The sequence below is a fragment of the Macaca nemestrina genome, chromosome 15 (assembly GCF_043159975.1).
Source record: "Macaca nemestrina isolate mMacNem1 chromosome 15, mMacNem.hap1, whole genome shotgun sequence".
In the NCBI taxonomy this organism is placed as follows: domain Eukaryota; kingdom Metazoa; phylum Chordata; class Mammalia; order Primates; family Cercopithecidae; genus Macaca; species Macaca nemestrina.
In genome coordinates, this window is record NC_092139.1 from 19,352,026 (window position 1) to 19,358,025 (window position 6,000).

Genomic DNA, 6,000 nt, shown 5'->3' on the forward strand with positions numbered 1-6,000 from the left:
ACTTCCTAGTTCTGAGACCCTGGGCAAGTTATTTAACCTCTCTGGGCCTCAGTTTTTTATTTACAACCCGAAGATATTTCTTGCCTCATAAGCTCATCATAGATTGAGAGAATATTTTGCAAAGCTATCCTAGGATTTCTGCAACAAAATACCACCAACTGGGTGGCTTAAACAACAGAAATTTATTCTCTCACAGTTTGGGGGGTCAGAAGTTCAAGATTAGAGTGTCAGCAGGGTGGGTGCCTCCTGAGGGCTGTGATGAAGAATCTGTTCCATGCCCCTCCCTTAGCTTCTGGAAGTTTCTCTGGCGGATCACCTGAGTTCAGGAGTTCGAGACCAGCCTGGCCAACCTGGTGAAACCTCATCTCTACTAAAAATACAAAAATTAGCCAGGCATGGTGGTGCAAGCTTGTAATCCCAGCTACTCTCAAGGCTGAGGCAGGAGAATCACTTGAACTTAAGGGGTGGAGGCTGCAGTGAGCCAAGATCACGCCACTACACTCCAGCCTGGGTGACAAAGCAAGACTCCGTCTCCGTCTCAAAAAAAAAAAAAAAAAAAAAAAAAAAAAAGTAAAATCTATTTCTTAGGCCAGTCACCAAAAGGCAAAGAAAAACCTTCTGCAGTGTGATTGCTTTTCCTTATGGGAAACCCATTTAGATAACCTGGAAGTCAAACCTAATGCAAAGGGTATTTGAATTAATCAGACACAGGAAGAACATGGCCAGGGTTATGAACATATATTATATTATAAAGGAAACTAGAAGTTTCCTGGTTACATGGAACAATTCAGACATCTCAAGAAAAGCCAAGAGTTACAGAATCAAACTATCCTGGAGAAAAACATTGCTTTTCTAGGCCTTCAAAATAAAATATTTTAGCACCAGGCCATAATAGCATTTAGACCTGGAGTAAAAAAAAAAATTACAAGAGCTTATGAAAAAGTTGAGGAAAAAAGTTATCAACTCAGGCTGAAAGGGAAGAAAAGGTTGAAAGCAGCAAGATACAGCAAAAGTTGAACTTCTGAGGTATAAATCTGAGAAGTTTTCAAAAAGAACCAGGTAATGGAATTAAAAGTCAAAACCTCTTTTAATTTTATTAAGAGCAAATTAATATTTTAAGAAAATCTTCTTTTAACCAATACTTTTTAGTTTTGCAGTATTGTACTTTTAATATAAAAGCTCAATTATTAGAGAGACTATCATAAATAATTTCCCTTTAATTATAGCCAACATAATCATGTACAAAATTCCTTTCATAAACTCCCTTTCATGAACATTATCATGACTTACACAGACCATTTGCAACTTGGACTTTCTGATTTGCCCAATACTGCCTCTTTCTTAACCAGTCATTTTACTTTAGGACAAAAATTTGCCATACAAAATCCTTTCTCATACAAAATTATTCTCCTTTCTTTATAACTTTTTTTTTTTTACCAAAAATTCATCTTCATATTCATAACTTTCTTCACATCTGTCTCTCCTACTTACTGGTTCCTATCTTATTTTATAAATAACCTTTAAATAACCTCTGAATTAGACTTTATTTTTCAATAAAGAACATATTTTATGTCTTTCTTATAATTCCTCTTTTTTTAAAAAAAGACACATCTGGTTGGGCGCGGTGGCTCACACCTGTAATCCCAGCACTTTGGGAAGCCGAGACAGGTGGATCACAAGGTAAGGAATTTGAGACCAGTCTGGCCAACATGGTGAAACCCCATCTTTACTAAAAATACAAAAATTAGCCAGGCATGGTGGTGGACACCTGTAATTCCAGCTACTCAGGGGGCTGAGACCAGAGAATCTCTTGAACCTGGGAGGCAGAGGTTACAGTGAGCCGAGATCGTGCCACTGCACTCCAGCCTGCATGACGGAGCAAGACTCCAGCTTGGGGGAAAAAAAGGCACATCATGTTTGGCACATTTTTTATATACAAAATTATAGGCACTTGACCTTGGTGCCCACTCGGGGCTCTTCCAAGTGTATTTTCCTTTCTTTACTGTTCTAAAGCCTTTAAAAATAAACTTCCACACCTGCTCTGAAAAAAAAAAAAGGATTATATATTAACTAGAATTTTTCTTCTTAGTAACCTTAAATTTTAGCAAAAAATTGGGATGCAAGCAATGCTGAACTGAGTCTGAGTACAGAATCAAGTTATCCTGGAGAAAATCATTGATTTTTTAGACCTTTGAAATAAAATGTTTTAGCAACCGGCCACAGCAGTGGTTAGAACTCGAGGGAAAAAATAATTACAGGAGCTGACATTAAAGTTGAAGGAAAGAGTTATCAACTAGGGCTTTGTACTCAGTTAGCAGGATTTCATAGATGAGAACGACTCCACAATTCTTAGCAATGTTTCCCCATATCATAACCCTTTCTTAATTGGACATCACCCAGATGTCCAATGAGCATTTTAAAGAATTGTCAGATTTTTAAACTAAACAAAAAGTTTACCTTCAAGCATTTATCTCATTTACATTTACTCTATTTTTAGGAGTTTAGATGACTAGGAGAACTGAGATATTAGACAAAACTAGTCATCATTTCAAGTTATTTCCTTGTTAATTGTTTTAATAGCCTGTTCACCTAGGTAAGAACCTTCAGTTAAACACATGGGTACGTGCACAAAGGCCCTATCTTTTTTACCTCGGAACTCTAGCCATGAGACAGCAACACAAACTTACCAGTTTACAAAAGATGGTTGAATCCAAATTATATTTTTGACAAATTGGAACCTATTTACATGGCTAAACTTTGTTTTCCCCAATAGGTAATCCAATGAAGGCTGTGGACCAAAATTGTGGGTAAACCAGTTTCAATGGTAGTTTAATTTTTAAAAACCTCTTTTACTTGCTTTTCCCCTCTTTAGTTTCAAATGAGTTTTCAGTGTTTACATTTTAGCTATTAATAGAACTAGCAGAACTCTATTAGAAAAACAAAATCTGGGGCTGGGTGCACTGGCTTATGACTGTAATCCCAGCAGTTTGGGAGGCTGAGGCAGGAAGATTGCTTGAGCCCAGGAGTTCAAGACCAGCCTGGGCAACATAGCAAGACCTCGTCTCTACAAAAAATAAAAAAAAAAACTATCCAGGCATAGTGGCATGCGCCTGTGGTCCCAGCTACTCAGAAGGCTGAGGTGGGAAGATCCCTTGAACCTAGAAGTTTGAAGCTGCAGTGAGCCATGATCACTCCAGGGCACTCCAGCCTGGGTGACAAAGTGAAACCTTGTTTCTAAAACAAACAAAAAATAAGAAGAAGAAGAAGAAGAAAAAATCTCCAAATAGCTCTGAATTAGTAGTACCTTAAACAGTGATTTTTATTTCAATACCAGTAGCTAAGTAACAGGCGATTCAAAGCAGGTGAAAAAGAGAGCTTTAGAAGACTCTGCATTTAATTCTGTAATTGCAGGTTGCCCATTTGAGCTCTGAATTTTCCATGCTGTAATTTGTCTATAGGTTTAAAAATGTGCACAAGAGCGGGCCATAGTATGTAACGAGCTGAATTCCCAGAAAACCTGGCATGCCACTGAACTTTTCCATAGTTTTCCACTGGAGTTCCTGCCTTAAGTGGGTAAGTTCCCCATTGCACCAACCTTATGAAGACGTTTCTTCCAGTGCCCTTCGCATGTTCCCACAAACCTATGGACCACCTGAGGCTGACCTGAATCCATGCCTCCCTTTAAGTCCAGGGCCCACAAAGACATGCCTTCTGGGGTCCTTGGATGGAGGGAACTGGGAAGGCCCCCTGTAAATGCGGGGCTAACAGATTCCTTGCAAGAACAATGATAATGATGTTCTTGCACTTCACAGAGGGAAAGGGACAGAATGTACAATGTTAACTGGAAAAAAAATCCTCACGATTTATACATTTGAAAAAGGAAAGGATACTTTCTTTCTTGTATAAAGTGGTGTGTCTGACCTCCCATCCCATCATGGCTGGGAACTAAGATTTTAAAGTTTTCTGGGGTCCCCTTGGCCAAGTGGGGGTTCTGTTTAGTCAGTGGGGGACTTAGGACTTTATTTTCAGTTTACAACAGAATTGGGGGTACTCAGCCAGGGAAAGTTATGCAGGGCTTTCCAGAGCTGCTGAGCCCAGGCTGAGTCCCAAAGAAGAGTAAGGACTTTTCTTGTCAGTTGAGAAGGGGAGTGGGTACTAACTGGGAGAAGAGCATAAGGCAAGACTGAGAGGGGATTTTAAGGATGTGTAAATGGGTTTGCACGGCTGATAAAAGTGCCATGGAAACACGGAAGAGGTCAGAGGGATGGGGTAGGGAAGGGGTGCAGGATGTAGGACCTTGCTGTGGATGGGTTCCTAGGGCTGGTGGTGCAGAGACAGTGTCAGGAGGAACAGCAAGGAGGCTGCTGCAGGGCAGCTGAGAGCTAGTGAGGAGGCCTGGGCTGAGGCTGTGGCCGTGGGATGGAGAAGACGACTGAATTTGAGGGATGTTGAAGAGCACAGGAAACTGTCCTGCCCATCTGCGCTTTTTTCTGTTGGTTCTCAAGAGACCCTTCCCAGAATGTGCCATACCTCAGGTAATGCTGTTGCTGTTGGAAAGGTGATAATAATAATAATAAAGACCTGGGTGTATTTTTTTGTTGTTATTTAGAGATAAGGTCTTGCTCGGTTGCCCATGCTGGAGTGCAGTGGTTCAATCACAGCTCACTGCAGCCTTGAACTTCTGGACTCAAGCGATTCTTCCACTTTAGCCTCTAAAGTAGCTGGGACTACAAGCATGCGCCACCATGCCCAGCTAATTAAAAAAAAAATTTTTTTTGTAGAAATGGAGTCTTGCTATGTTGCCCAGGCTGTTCTCCAACTCCTGGGCTCAAGAAATCCTCCCACCTCAGCCTCCCAAAGTGCTGGGATTACAGATGTGAGCCACTGCTCCTGGCCCCTCAGTGTATTCTGAGGCCTGGACTCTAACTGCAGAAAGAAACTAATGCATTTTAGTTAAATGGTTCAGGAGGGTTGGCAGTGAGTTTGGGTCCCATGTAGCAAATACATATTGATTCTTACAAGAGGGCCAGGCGCTGGGGACACAGTGATGACTAACACATAGCCCTAGCCATTGAGGCCCAATGACCCAGTAGGGGAGACAGACAAGGAAACAGGCAGTTCTGATAAGAGATTGGTTTTTAAACAAGTGTTCTAGGCAGCCAGCAGGGGAATTTATTCCCTCTGCCTAAGGAAACTATGGGCAGAGAAAGCAACATCTGAATTTACTGGAAACACGTGGGGAAGACATTCTCCACCCAGCTTAGAAAAAGGACGAAAAAATTGTGCAACCGTGTATTTACCCAACATAAGAAGTCTGGTGGTTAGGGAGAAGGTGGACTCACTCATGCAAGCAATCAGAATGAACCAGCCCCAAGCTATATTTTTATTGTGTTTATGAAACCGTAGACAGCAAAATAATATTTATAAGACATGTTGAAAATACAAAGAATAACAACACAGCAAACACTTGTGAAATTAACGTGGGTGGTGGATGTATGAGCACTTGCTGTCAGGATATTAATATGATCTGTGAATCTTTCTGTGTTCCTATGATGTCATTTCCCTTTCCTTCCCCCTCAGAGCCAACAACTTAAAATTTATTCTTGTCAGTTCTTTGCATTGCGTTACAGTTTAGCCACATATGTGTTCATCCCTGAACAATATATTTAACATACTTATTTGACATTCTTGTTTTTCTGTCCTTGGAAATCTTAGCTGTGTGGGTTTTGTTGCATTCTCTGTCATTTCAGTTGACTCTCACTTATCAGGCCTTGCTTCCCTTTTATTTTGTAATTTTTGACTGTGAGCTCAGGTGCCTTAAAACTTTATCCTGTGGGAATTCTTTGAGACCTCAAAGGTAGATTCCTCCAGAAAGACTTCATTTCTGCCAAGTTTCTAGAGACACAACTCACACAGGACCTCTTTAAACCAGATTTGCAGCTTGAGGCTTTTCAGATCGTGTATGTATTGTGCACTGAAGCTGAAAACTCACTGGAGAGC